This window comes from Octopus bimaculoides, chromosome 24 (genome assembly GCF_046866305.1).
Source record: "Octopus bimaculoides isolate indiv1 chromosome 24, ASM4686630v1, whole genome shotgun sequence".
NCBI lineage: Eukaryota > Metazoa > Mollusca > Cephalopoda > Octopoda > Octopodidae > Octopus > Octopus bimaculoides.
Window position 1 is genome coordinate 11,667,794 of NC_142951.1, and position 16,616 is coordinate 11,684,409.

Here is a 16,616-nt window from a genome sequence, read left to right on the forward strand (position 1 = left end):
ATTGACACAGAGATAAAAATAATGCAGGCAGCCAAGATTTGAAGCAAATGTGAAAGCTGGCAAAAATAATACATACACACATTATATATATACATATACATATACATATACATATATATATATATATATATATATATATATTAACATATATACATACATATATATATGTAAATGTATATATATGTATATACACACATAAATATACACACACATATGCATAAACATATACATATACATATATACCTACGCATATACATATGTATATATGAACAAGTAAACATCAATGACCCATACAATATAAATTACTAAATGAAAGACTGAAATATAACCAAGCATCTTCTTATTAAATTTCCTGTTTTTGACTCATATTTTCATCCTAATTTGATTTGACATACAAAAGTCGGTGAATTATAAAATACATTTTTTAAATTCTGATTAAAGTCATTCATTAGACTATAGTCACACAGAGGCATCATCTTAGAGGATTTTAATCATTATCAACAGGAGTCGATAAAATTTAATACAACTTCCGTATGTATGCCAGTCTGAGAAAGGTGCCAAAAAGAAAAAGGAGGAGAATGTATGGCTTGCATCTTTATGCCATGAAGAGTTATGTTATGAAGTACAAGAGGGAATGCTTAAGTAAGCTACTAAACTGGTCGCAACAATTTCTTGTGTGGCTCTGGACTATATTTCACAACTTCTGAAAGATATCAGTTTAGATTTACTGCCAAACATGGAGACGTTGATAACTACCATACATGAGACAAAGTCAGAGAAAGCTCCTGGTGTTGAGAAATCTATAAGTATGATGGAAGGGAATTACACTATTGACTTCTCTAATTGTTCAGAGAATGTTGACAATGCAGTAACCAACACCAACACCAACAACTCAATGATGCACAGGTAGTCACCATTTACAAGTGGAAGGATGGATGACCAACAGGATTGTGGAAATTACCAAGGAATTTTCTTTGTCTGAATTACAGGGAAAATTCTAGCAAAAATACTGATCAAGGGATTACAAAATTTATCAGAATGAATTCTTCCTAAAAGCCAGTGTAGTTTCATTATGTCTAGGAACACCATTGATATGGTTTTCACTTTGTGACAAACTTAGGAAAAGCCTATCAGAAAATATATCCCACTTTTCATGGTGCTCACCAACTTTATGAAATTCACAGTGTGGGAACAGAAGACCTATGGATCTTCTTGAAAGATATTTTCTTTCTTTCTTGCCTTTAACCCTCCAATGCGGAGTATAGGCTGTTTATAATTGAATTCCATGTTGCATAATTTTTCGCTTCTGTACTTATACTCTGCCATGAATGTCCCCCTTTCTCTAGTTCCTTTTGTGTTGATCTACGCCACAAATTCTTAGGCCTACCCCTCTTTCTATATCCATCTGGATTCCCACTGCAAAGCACTTTTCGCTACATTTGGTGTGTCCTTTCTAATTGTGCTACCAATCCATTTCCAGTTTTTCTTAAATATTTGCTCCCTAATCAAAACTTGATTCGTTCTTTGCCATATGGGCTTTGAGAGACTTCAAAGATATTATACAGTCAAATTTGTGGAGATAGTCAAGCAGTTTCATGAGGATATACTTGCTGCAGTCTCTCATGAGTATGACTACTTGACACCCTTTCCAATCACCAATGAATTAAAGCAGGACTGTGTACTAGTTCAAATGAAATTTGAATTATTTCTGGATGCCATACCTGAAAGGTGAAAGCAAATTCAAAGGTAGAGAGCATATCTGCACAAAAGCAGGTGATAGGGTGTAGTCTTAATTTGGCATGAACTGACTCAGTGTGAATATTCACAAACATCTCTTTACTAATGACTCAGTTCTCATGGCTCATTCCTTGGAAGATAGTTAGAAAATGACACACTATTTTGAATGACTGATGTCAGATTTTGGCCTTCCAAGAAGTGCAAAATAGTCTAAAGTCTTGTATCAGCCTAATCCTGGCATGCTCACACACTAACCACTAACTACCATATTGCAAATTAACCTCTATGTATGGTGAAACAATTCACATATTTAGGAAGTGCAATTTACAATGATAACAGCCTAGATGCAGAGGCAGGTTATTGCATACAGTCAACTGCAGTCACTTTCAGAAAGCCCAATGATTATCAGGGGAAACAACAAGGTGTAATACTCTCAGCAAAATGCAGAGTGTACTGTCCTATGTGTCATAATCTACTGGGACCTAAAATCTCTATTGCTTCCATATCAAAAAGTGGATAAGCTACCAGTTAAACAAACTACATATTGTGGTGAATATGTCTTAATGTGCCAAAATCTATAACCAATAAGTCCTGTGGTGTGGAAATATGCCAGCATCACAATTTCACTGGATAGGACATATGAATGCGATCTGTATGGAGGAGACTAGGATCTCCAAGACCATGCTCCATGGTGGAAGTCGTGGAAGAGGATATCTGAAACTCTGTTATAAGGATGCCATCAAATGATGTGAAGAGGGTGACCTGATTATGATTGCATAAAAGACAATGAGACAGGATTTTAGTTTAAGCACCCCACATAACCCCTCATAACATTTTTAGTTTCTGAAATTTTCAGAAAATTCTTGCATATTTGTGTTCTACACATGGGAATCCATACATCATGATCATGATCGTTTAATGTCTGCTTTTCATGCTGACAGTTTGACAGGGTCTGGCTAAGTAGAAGACTGCACCAGGTTTCTGTTTTGGTAGGGTTCTTATGGCTGAATGCCCTTCTTAACACCAACCATCATACAGATTATGAAAAAAATTTAAAAAAAATTTTTTCAAATATGTTTTTTTTTATAAATCTGAGTTTAAAATTCGGACAGACCAAATTTTTTGCTTAGATTGCAACCATAGACCATTAACTGTGTTTATAAAGAGAAAATTATTGAAAAACATCAATGCATCACAGTGAAAAAGAAATGAGGAGAGTATCAGGTGGTGTTAAAAACAACAGCTAACTAGTCCTTAAATCAAATGCAGATTTTTTTCAATTAGGTTTTTGCATAATCGTATGAATTCATAAGTGTAGAAATGCAAATTTGCAAACATTTTCTGAAAATTCAAAAACTAAAAATGTTATGAGGGGTTGTATGAGGGCTTAAACCAGAATTCTGCCGATAATAATTGACTGCAAACAGTAGCAGAGGCTTATATAGAAAGGAGAAAATGTTGCTATGTTGAACTGGGGGTAACAACAACACGAAAAAAGAGAAAAAGCTAAAACAAGATCCACTATACTAGGCCTAGCAATAGTGTTCTTCAATATTATCCATTAGGATTGTAGCAATACATTTGACCTACAGTTCCATGAAAGAGTAAAACATCACTGATGAAATTTCTTTATTATATTTGGGAAAAGAAAAAAACATTTTCCTTTCTGTGACAAATTCAGATTTCACAATGGGTGGCAACCAAGAACAAGAAAGCCAACCCCTGTATGTCTGTTAATCAATTTATCACTCCAAACTGCCAAGTTATTTACATTAATTTTTATGGGTATACATAAATAGAAATGGATACCCATGTATGCCTGAGGAGGCACATGCACATCTGTGCACGCACGCACACACACACACACAATAGATATATATATGTGTGTGTGTGTGTGTGTGTGTGTGTAATACACACACATACACACGGACATATAACTTTATCATCATCATCATCATCGTTTAACATCTGCTTTCCATGCTAGCATGGGTTGGACGATTTGACTGAAGACTGGTGGAACCCGAAGACTACACCAGGCTCCAATCTGATTTGGCAGAGTTTCTACAGCTGGGTGCCCTTCCTAACGTCAACCACTCTGAGAGTGTAGTGGGTGCTTTTACGTGTCACTGGCGCAAAGGCCAGTCAGGCGACACGTACATATATTCTCTCTATACATATATGTGGTTTCCTTCCCAAATCAACAGCATACAAGGCAGTTATGAATTAGGCTAGCACCACGGCAGATAGTCTAATTTGCATATTTATGCTTTTGAATTTTCATCATTAATTGTACGATATTTATTTATGCATAACACATTGTCAATTAGAAGAACTGGAATAAATTTCTAATCTCTGATGCTTCACTGCAGGTTAAATAAGAATGGGAAGAAAAGTGTGAGGATGGTGTTTCTTGATGGACTGTTTCATGGATTGCTGACCACTCCTCAGACAAAATGCACTTGGCTTCAGTACCCAACCAACAGCATAGATTGGCTGCTTTAAAAGTAATCATAGATTAATCAAACTTAGGAGGGAATAAAGTCAAGACAATATTGGTAAGGATGTGAGTTTAGAAGGAGAGGGGCAAAATTAAATAATGCCATTCTTTGTGACGTGTAGCAATACAGTTAATCTAGGGTGTTTTTCATTGTTAAAGACAATGAAGTTTCATTTAAGGGATAATTTGGCAGCACATGGGCAAGTGGTTTAGATATTACACTCATCATTGGTTTCAATTCCCAAACCAAACAGTGCATTGAATTCTTGAGCAAAACCCTTCATGTTACTCCAGTACACAAAGTTCTAAATACTTTCAAGCAATATTTGGAAAGTTTATCCAGTGAAGGACTGGTGTTCCATTCAGGGTGGGGGAAAGGATATTGCAATCTCAGCCATAAGAATCAGATTATTGTCTGGGCTTTATAAATGCTGGGGTTTATGAAAGACCTAAAAATGCTAAAAATTCCAGGCAGGTTCATGTGGTCTAGTGGTTAGAGTGTTCGACTCATGATTGTAAAATTGTGATTTCAATTCCTGAACCAGGCAATGCATTGTGTTCTTGCAGAAAACACTTTATTTCCCATTGCTCCACTCCACGCAGCAGGCACGAATGAGTAATCCTGCAACAGATCAGCATCCTGTCCAAAGGGTATCAATATATGTTGTATCTTGTTGGCACTCCGTCGCTTACGATGTTGAGAGTTCCAGTTGATCCGACCAACGGAACAGCCTGCTCGTGAAATTAACGTGCAAGTGGCTGAGCACTCCACAGACACGTGTACCCTTAACGTAGTTCTCGGGGATATTCAGCGTGACACAGTGTGACACGGCTGACCCTTTGAATTACAGGCACAACAGAAACAGGAAGTAAGAGTGAGAGAAAGTTGAGGTGGAAGAGTACTGCAGGGTTCACCACCATCCCCTGCCGGAGCCTCCTGGAGCTTTAGGTGCTTTCGCTCAATAAACACTCACAACACCCGGTCTGGGAATCGAAACCGCAACCCTATGACCGCAAGTTCGCTGCCCTAACCACTGGGCCATTGCGCCTGCACGGTATCAATATATATATATATATATATACCATAGAAACTGGGAGAAAAGCCCTTATGCATCCATAGGGCTGAAGAAGGATGGCTTGCCCTTTATCAATAACCAGATAGAGACTTCTACATTAGGTTGTCGTAATGGTAAGGCTTTGTCAAACTGACTTGCTCTAATCACATATATATATATATAGATATGATTCCTCTAGAGACGCTGTCTCCAAAGATCTCCCTCCCACCCACGACCACCACTTAACAAAAATCAATGTGACATTATGACATGCAACATTATATGGTATAATACAACAACAACAGCAGCAGCAACAGCAACACATATAACTCTTTATATCAAAAGAAGACATCACTGTAATAACATCATCATCATCATCATCATCATAATCATCATCATCAATAGCAGTAGTAGCAGCAGCAGCAGCACCATAAACTGAACATATCAAGACATACATATCGTGACATGAAGCTTCACCATCACAGTCTATAAACATCCAGCTGTAAGAACACATTGACTGCACACAATCAACTGACCACCTGTCACTTTCTTACTCTCTCACTCTCACCTTCACTCTCTCACTCTCACCTTCACTCTCTCACTAACACTCTCTCTATCTCTTTCTTGCACTCTCTTTGTCTTTCTTTCTCTCTCACACACACACATACACGCACCTAAACTCATGGCAATTGAAAGGATTCATGATGACACACATTAGAATATATACAGCATTAGGAAACACACACACACACACAAACACACACAAACACACACACACACACACACACAAACACAGATGCACAAATGCACGCACGTACATAGTCACACATCCGCATGGCTAATGAGGGAGCTGACACACACATATACATGCGAGTGTGTATGAGTGAATGTTTATGTATGTGTGAGTGTTTGGTCATGTGAGTGGATGGTTGGCATGGGATTGAACTATCATAAAACAACAACAACAACAACAATGAACAACAATAACAGCAGCAACAAAAAAGAAAAGGCTCACAAACAAAACACAATTTGAAAGACTGTAAAGGCGGCAGTTGGAATTGAAATGGCAGTGTTCATAGTCTGTGTTTTCAAGCAGAGAAGAAAGGTATACAGGCAAATGAATGGGAGAGAGAGAGAGAGAGAGAGAGAGAGAGAGAGAGAGAGAGAGAGAGAGAGAGAGAGAGAGAGAGAGAGAGAGAGAGACAGAGAGAGAGAGAGAGAGAGAGAGAGAGAGACCAGGATGATATGGGATCAAATAGAAGCAAAAATTACAAAATGCAAAAATGATGAAAAAAATTTTTTAACAAATAACTGAGAATAATTGATCAATATATATATGCATATATGCATGAATGTGTGTATATGTGTATGTGTGTATATATATATATATATATATATATATATATATATATATATATATATGCTTATATATATATATATATGTGTGTGTGAGTGTGTGTGTGTATATATATATATATATATATATATATATATATACACACATTTGTGTTGTATCTATTGTGTATAGATTACATAGGTATATATATGTATATATACACGCATAATAGGATAAAAGTATATATGTTATCTACTTATGCTAAAATATAAGCTCAAACATATATATTCATATAGATATATATACACACACACACACACATATATTTATTTATATATATATATATATATATATACATACATATACACACACACACACACACACACATATATATATATATATATGTATATATATATATATATATATATATATATATATATATATATATATATATATATATATATAATGTTGCATACAAAGCCTGAAATACAATAAACATAAATAAATGTAGATAAAAACAAAATAAACTGAAATAGTAATAAGCCAAAATGTCCACAATAATAATAATAATAATAATAATAATAATAACAATAACAATAACTTATTCCTTTTTTCACTTATGCAACAACAATAAAAACAACAAAAATAAAGCTGAAGAAGAATACATTCACACTTATATATATTATAGCATACATATATATTTACATGCATATATGTATTTATAATAATAATGATAATAATAATAAGATATATATATACATATAAACATGTGTATACATATATATATATGCCATTATATTGCGCAGATAGAGCAGCGGCATACAGCAAAAGCAAAGAATAAGATTTGATGAAGGTAAATGGTGAAGAGGTGAATTCTGCTAATCATGAGTCAACCAAAAGTTTCACAAGAGTTGCCAAAATAACAAGAATTTATTCAATACAAAGCTAAAAATAATTATAAATGATACATATAAACTTAAAAAGTTAATCTGTAATTAGAAATATTAAAATCTTTATAATGAATAAGAAAAAAAAAAGAAAGAAAAAAACATATATTTTATAAATTGCCTTCTTTGATTTTTGATTTAATATCCAAACTTCTAATCTAGATATAATTATCTCCCTTACAATAACTGGCCACCAGGTTGCACCACATATTTAAGATATTTAAATAGTTTTTCTAAAAAACATAAAATAAATATAATGTAACTTTTGTTTAAAAAAAAGACAAAAAGAAAAACATTTCACGAATGTCTTGTAAACTGTAATTATTTTCCATCTATAAGAAATGTCTTGCTTTTTAAAATGTTTAATGTAGTTTAACTTATTTAACTTGAGCTATATCACACTGATGATTTGAAATAAGAATGAAATGGTGCTATGCGTAATTACCTATAATTAGAAATTCCAAGACCTTTGTAATGAGTTAGATAATAGCTAGATATGCATATTTGATACATCTTCATTGCTTTTTGATTTAAAATTCAAATTTCTTGTTAAAATTTTGCACAGTGAAACTTTTACTAAAATAAAACTTTAACTAAATGAATTTTTTTTCCCAAACATGATTTATGTTAAAACAAGACTTTTGCAAAAATAATAAACGTTTCAAAGTATCTTAATTTTTCTTTCTTTTGTAAAATTAGAATTTTGTTTAGATAAAAAGATTTCTGTTAAAATAAAACTTTTGCCAAAATGCAAATTTCACTGAAACATAATCTCAATTTCTAGTAAATTTAATAATATTTTTTTCTAAAAAAACTCATAGCATTTTAAAAACTATTTCACTTATTACCTTTACTCTCAATATGACCCTAATTTTTTTTTCTTTTTATCCTACTAAGATGACAACGTTGACAATGGTGATGATGACGATGACAACCATGATCACCACGACCACCACCAAATTCTCCACTATCATTATTTCCACAATTATTTCCACAACTAGCACAATCAGCACTGGAGCTGCTACGTGGTCATATGAACTGCTAGAAATAGCAGCCAAACCTTCCTCAAATAACATCCTCACCATCCTAGAAACGAAAACATTGGATAATGTTGCCCTGTGGCTTCTTGCACATTGGGAAAAGATGACACTGTCACAGGTGGAAAGCTTTTAACCATAGATGTGCTCATTCACATTCAGCCTAGGGCTAAACAACAGCTCTCCTCAAATCTCAAGAGTTTTTCTTAAGATTCTTGCAGAATATAGGATGGTACTTCCTGCAGGACATTTCTTGCAGTTTTTCAGGCAGCATTTTGGATGTTGCACCAAGTGCACCTTTTACTACAGAAATAATTGTTATCTTGGTCTTCCACAGTCTCCTCAGCACTCTGGCTAGATTTTGGGATTTCTCAATAATTTCAGTTTCCTTGGTATTGACCCTACTATCATAGAAAATTGAAAAGTCTGCAGTCAGCTGGCAGAAATGTTAGCGCGCCGGGCAAAATGCTTTGCGGTATTTCATCTGTCTTTACGTTCTGAGTTCAAATTCCGCCGAGGTCGACTTGGCATTTCATTCTTTTGGGGTCGATAAATTAAGTACCAGTTATGCACTGGGGTCGATGTAATCGACTTAATCCCTTTGTCTGTCCTTCTTCGTCCCCTCTATGTTTAACCCCCTGTGAGCAATAAAGAAATAAGAAAAAAAATTGAAAAGTCTTGTACTGTTTGCTTATTTTGTCCTCTACAATCATGTCTGGTCTTCTTGCCTCAATAGTATGGTCAGCCTTTAAAGTAAAGTACTACAAGATGTTGTAATTCTCGTTTCCTATCACAGCCTCTAGTTCCTGTTTATTTTTTTCCTTTTTTTGAAGCCACACTCTTGACTGACATCCTAATGCACCTTTTAACCTACAGTCATATCTACACTTGCATCCCATTTGTGCTAGTCTACTGCACTTACTCAAAACGTGATCAATACTCTCATCTCCTTTTCTGCAGATTATATATTTGTTGTCTGACTGAGCTTTGATGATCTTTACCTTCATCAAAGCTTTCATCCAGTTGTGCCCTAGAATCAATGCAATCGAGTAGCATCACTCTCCTAAAAAATTTCAGGCCTTGTACCTATACTAAAGAGGATTGTTATTGCTGTTATCATTATAGTAGTGGCCAGTGGAATTTGTAGAATGCTGGACAAAGTAACTTGTACTGTTTAGCTACTTAGTTATCATCATCCTCATCATCATCATCGTTTAATGTCCGCTTTCCATGGGTTGGACGATTTGACTGAGGACTGGTGAAACCAGAAGGCTGCACCAGGCTCCAATCTGATTTGGCAGAGTTTTTACAGCTGGATGCCCTTCCTAACGCCAACCACTCCGAGAGTGTAGTAGGTGCTTTTACGTGTCACTGGCATGAAGGCCAATCAGGCGATACTGGCAACGGCCACACTGAAAATGGTGTATTTTATGTGCCACCAGCACATGTGAGCACAATGCTGTGAGCACAAGAGCCAGAGAGGCGAAGCTGGGCACAGGTGCCATCCCATCCCTTTATATTCTTCCTTTAAAACATTGCGAAGTTTGATTTTGCTTCTCTTCCTGTTTTGGTCAAAAAAACGAAGTACTAGCAACATAATGCTGGGTCTAATTCAATGATCAAAGACAATCCAACCGTAGCCATACCATATTAACACTTTAAAGTTTGGCAGTGAAAGATAATGTCATGCATGAAGAATGTGGAGGCGTAATGGCCCAGTGGTTAGGGCAGTGGACTCGCAGTCATAGGATCGCGGTTTCGATTCCCAGACCGGGTGTTGTGAGTGTTTATTGAGCGAAAACACCTAAAGCTCCACGAGGCTCTGGCAGGGGATGGTGGCGAACCCTGCTGTACTCTTCCACCACAACTTTCTCTCACTCTTACTTCCTGTTTCTGTTGTGCCTGTAATTCAAAGGGTCAACCTTGTCACACTGTGTCACGCTGAATATCTTCGAGAACTACGTCAAGGGTACACGTGTCTGTGGAGTGCTCAGCCACTTGCATGTTAATTTCACGAGCAGGCTGTTCCGTTGATCGCACCAACTGGAACCCTCGACGTCGTAGGCGACGGAGTGCATGAAGAATAAAATCTGACAAACTAACACCATGACTCAAAGCTAATAAGAATCAACACACCTATATATACACACATACAAAGACACACACTTACATGGCTACAGACTGGTGCCACATCCACATGATGATGAGACCACTACAGAGCATTGTCATAGAAATGCACCCCTCTCCAAGAGCCCCTCCTTAGCTAAACTTCATCTTGACCTTCCTAGTATGAGTAAGTATATACACAAACACACACACACAATTGCACATACAGATGCACTAACACTTAAAGATATGAGTACACGTGTACCAAGATTAAGACCAGTGTGTGTGTGTGTGTGTGTGTGTGCGTGTGTGTGTGTGTGTGTATATATGTGTGTGTGTTTATACAATCACATAACAACATATTCAGACTGTACAAACATGCAGAACACAAAATAAGTCATACATCTGTGTGTGTATGTTTGTGCATGTATGTCTTTCTATCTCCCACTCTCTCTCTTTTTCTCTCTCTCACTATATATATATATATATATATATATATATATGTATATGTATGTATGTAAACATACATTAATACATATACAAATATATATATATATATATATATATATACATATACAAATATATATATATATATATATATATATACATATGCATGTTGTGCATATATATATATGTGCATTTATATACATTGTATACATGTACGTGTGTATGATGTATCTATGTAAATACACACACATACACACATGCACAAACACACATAAACACACACATGGACACGAGCACATACATTCACCACCAAGAAACCATCGGCATCACATATACACATACCGACATAAATGCACACATACACTCACACACACACACACACACACACACACACACACATACACACTCACAGATATGTGTGTGTGTGAGTGCATGTATGAGTGTGCACACACTCGCACACACGTGTGCACACTCATACAGGCACACACACACATCATGTGAAAAGCCAGAAGTTACATTTACTGTAGAATAAGATTCCTTTCGGAAAACTTCTAGTTTTTAGCCAGACGTATGGATTCTGGTTCACTTATTGATTGAAAGCAACAACAACTAAAACAAAAACAACCAAAACTGCTACAACAATGACAATCATCTACCACCACCACCACTACCACCATTACTTCTATCAACTATAAACAATTACTTAATAACCACCACCACCACCACCACCAACAACAACAACAACAACAACAACAACAACTTTACTACTACTACTACTCACTACTACTACTACTACTACTACTACTACTACTACTACTACTACTACTACTACATTATCTTCACTTACCAACCCTATTACATCAATATCATTATTCAACTGTCACCACCATGAAAACTATCATTCCTCTACTACCAACGCCACCACCACCACCACCACTGCTGCCGCCGCCACTGCCGCAGACACCATCATCGCCACCACCACAACAACTACCGCTAGTAAAGCCATCAAAGCTATTACAGCGCTCATTCATAACCGACACCAGTACTACTACCATCGCCACAACAACCTCAGTACCACTGCTATCAACCACCACCACCACTACAACCATTAGAACCACCATGAACTCCATGTTATCTACATTAATGATACCTGTCAACACAATAAAATCGCCACCAACTTTCAGCCACCACCACCAATCTACTACCACAGTGTTAGTACCAACACCATCAGAATGACTTCAATGCTATCTCATCAAGTACCATCACCCCGACTACTACAATATGATCCCATATGCTACTATCAACCACTTTTTACAGCCACCACCACCACCACTACCACATCTTCACTTTCCAACCCTCAGTACCCCCATTCCACACAGTTTCATTACCTGCACCATTACAAACTAAACACCATCCCGTCTGCTACCACTGGACCCGCCAGCACCATGACCACCACTACAATCATAATAATAATACTACTATCATCATCATCATCATCATCTCAAATACAAATATCATCCCATCATTTATGACAATGATATCACCATTATGACCACAAGACCACCACCACCACCACCACCACCACTACAGAAAACACAATACCATTCAGTCTATTACAACTACCACTACTACCAACTAAGAACTATCCTCATGACTACAACAATACCATTCCATCAACCATCAGCAGCAGCTGCATCCCGCCCTGCCATCACTACCACCACCACCACCACCACCACCACTACCATCACTACCACAAGCAACAACCCATCCTACCTCACCATCACCAGCCAACTACTTCACCGTCCCCATCCCACCACCTTTCCCACATGTGTAAACTCACACCCCCCACGACACCCACAGCAAACAAAAAAAAAATCAATACATTAGCCTACTAATGTAGCAACCAGCGGTGGGTTAATCTACCATTAATAACATTACAGTAGCAAGTCTAAGACCTTCTCAGATGCCAGTTCCATACAAGCTAAATGCATCGCATCAGAGTTCTGACGCTCGTTGCTGCACCAAATGCATCCTGACAGCTGTTTTCAGTTTTCCTTGCATTGTGTTTGTGTGTTTGTGATCTGTTTGTTTTCACTGTGTGATAATAATAGACTTTTGCACAGATTTACTTCATATTCAGTTTGTTTCCGCGTGTGCATGCACGCATGTGGATATGTGTTCGCTTGTGTGTATTTGTATGTGTGTGTTTGTGTGTGTGTGAGTATGTTTGTGTGTGTCCCTATGGGTGTGTGCATTTGTGTGTGTATATAACAATATCTCTCTACAGTATATACATATGTATGCATATTACAGGTACACATGGAGGCACAATGGCCCAGTGGTTAGGGCAGCGGACTCGCGGTCATAGGATCGCGGTTTCGATTCCGAGACCGGACGTTGTGAGTGTTTATTGAGCGAAAACACCTAAAGCTCCACGTGGCTCTGGCAGGGGATGGTGGCAAACCCTGCTGTACTCTTTCACCACAACTTTCTCTCACTCTTACTTCCTGTTTCTCTTGTGCCTGTAATTCAAAGGGTCAGCCTTGTCACACTGTGTCACGCTGAACATCCCTGAGAACTACGTTAAGGGTACACGTGTCTGTGGAGTGCTCAGCCACTTGCACGTTAATTTCATGAGCAGGCTGTTCCATTGATCGGATCAACTGGAACCCTCGACGTCGTAAGCGATGGAGTGCCAGCAACAATAGGTACACATAAACACATGTATGTATGTATGTGTGTGCACACATGTTCCAGTGTTAATTATACACATATACCCACATATATAAATGCATCCATATGTGTGTATATATATATATATATATATATATATATATATATAGCAAATGAAAGACAGAAGATGGAACATATGAGAATTTATTGTTAAACATGACAGTTATTTCGACACACCTAGCATAGATTCCTCTTGGGTGGGACACTCAACAACTGATTCAGGAGCATCCAGTGGTGCAGATGTATCTTGTCAGGTGATAAATAAACACAACTCATTAAAATGACTGTTCCGCAATGTAACTTTCTATTTTGTAGAGAGAAAAGCAGCCAGACGGAGGAGATATCTTTATTTATATAGAAGATCAAAAATAAAATCACAGATGGCAAAAAGTGAAATGAACACACAATCTAGTGACAAAAGCATATATATATAATCCAGCAAGAAAAGTATAAATATATATATATATTTATATAAATATATATGCTACAGGCTTCTTTCAGTTTCCTTCAACCAAAACCACTCATAAGGCATTGGTCAGCCTAAAGCTAAAGTAAAAGACATTTGGCCAAACTGTCATGTACTGAGACTGAACCCAACACCACAAGGTTGGCAAACAAGCCTTTTAAACACAGCACTGTATAATACATACATATCTACATCCATACACACATAGATACATATATATACACACACACACACATATATAAAATATACATATATATATATACACTTACATATGAATTTAAATTTCAGAGTTGTCTATCTTGCCTTTAATAAAAATTACCATTAACAGCAATAATTTTTTCCTTTCATTACAGATGTAATGTTAAGTTAAAATTTCTTTTAATGGTATTCAGAGCCTATAAGTTAACTTAGCTACTATTTTATTATATGTCATTTATGCTCAAGATATCTCTGGGAAATTTTTCCCAAGTCATTATTTTGAATTGCTTTATGAATAAGTACTTTTCACTAAATATTTAAATTACATTTCTGGTGAGTTAACTTGGGCTACCTTGATGACAATGTAACCTCCATTTAACTAAGGTATCTTTAACCTGATGAGTGGAGTACTCCTCATTGAGCAATTATTACTTCCGAGGTTCTGTTCACTAGGAAACATCTGTAGCCTGAGTTTTACCTGCAACATTTCCTCAATTCGGATTTTTATTCACATTCATAGCAACCCTACTTTCTAACTGTGAACTATAAAAACTTTCTAAGCTTATGAAACTTTGATATGGGAAAAACCTACAACCTTCTACACCAATAAACAACTATTGTTCCTGAAAGTTCTTCTTTATACCTGCTATGGACTGCTTGAAGCTTACTAACTTCCTACACCTGGATCCTTGGAACTTACAATTACATATCATTATATATATGTGTGTGTGTGTGTGTGTGTGTGTGTGTGTGTGTGGAGGTGCAATGACCCAGTGGTTAGGGAAGCAGACTCGTGGTCGAAGGATTGCGGTTTCGATTCCCAGACCGGGCGTTGTGTGTGTTTATTGAGCGAAAACACCAAAAGCTCCACAGGGCTCTGGCAGAGGGTGGTGGCGACCCCTGTTGTACTCCTTCGCCCCAACTATCTCTCACTCTTTCTTCCTGTTTCTTGAGTAAAGCTGCGATGGACTGGCGTCCTGTCCAGCTGGTGGTGGTGGTGGGAGGGAACACATGCGCCATAGAAACCGGGAAACTGGGCCCATGAGCCTGGCTAGGCTTTAAAAGGGCGCTATAGATATATATATATAATATGTGGTGTGCTCTTGGGCTCCTGGTGGTCAACCGTTACAGGGGAGACAAGTTCCCCTAAATTAAGTTAAGTTGAGGCTAGTTTTAATGTCTAGAATTTATTCCGAAGAGTAAAGTATAAGATGTAGAGAGTATACAACTTTGATAGTTTTATTCTACATGTTATTTCTAGTTGGACGTTGGAGAGTGTGAGTTGTACAATATCTTGATGGGGTGGATCTAACAGAACTCAAACATAGCCAGAGTTAAAGCTATATGCAATAAAAAGAGATGCAGTCCTCACCATACACCTACATACAATTTTTGAACAATTAAAATTGAAGAGTCATCTCCCTTGCCTCTTGACATGAATTAGCACTAATGTGCATGAACGTGTATTGGCCATTGTTTGCCATGTTTTCAAATTATAAATCCACTGTACTGTTTTAAAAATATTAATTGTAGAACTGTTTCTGTAATTTGGCAACTTTTGCATACAGTTGGTAGACACATACAGAAAGAGGGGGAGAGAGAGGAGTAAGAAAAAGGGATGAAGAAAAGAAGAGCAGAGAGAAGAAGGGGGAGTGGGAAAAAGGTGAAGAAGAAAAGAGAAGGAAGTGGTAAATGAAGGTAGAGTGGTGAAAAAGGGATACATGAGAGTGAGAGAGAGGTACAAAAATAAAGTGAAACAGAGCAAAAGAAAGAGATAGATAAATAGAGAGTGAGAGTAGATAAATAGTAATAAGAAAGGGGAACAGAGGAGAAAGAGAGAGAGAGAGATAAAGACATAGAAAGAGAAGAGAGAGATAAAGACATAGAAAGAGAGAGAGAGAGAGAGAGAGATAAAGACATAGAAAGAGAGGGAGAGAGAGAGATTAAGAGATATATATAGAGAAAAAGATAAAGAGAAAGTAAAAGCAAATTAAGATAAAAAGAGAGAAAGAATGGAGAAGAGAGAGAGAGAGAGAGAGGGAGGAAGACAAACAAAC

The 16,616-nt window shown here is 36.9% G+C and overlaps 1 protein-coding gene across 3 annotated transcripts in view; it reads right to left on the minus strand.

Annotated features, from left to right (window-relative positions):
• LOC106882750 (uncharacterized) overlaps positions 1-16,616 on the minus strand; it is a 176,212-nt gene that overhangs the window by 18,440 nt on the left and 141,156 nt on the right. The window lies entirely within an intron of this gene.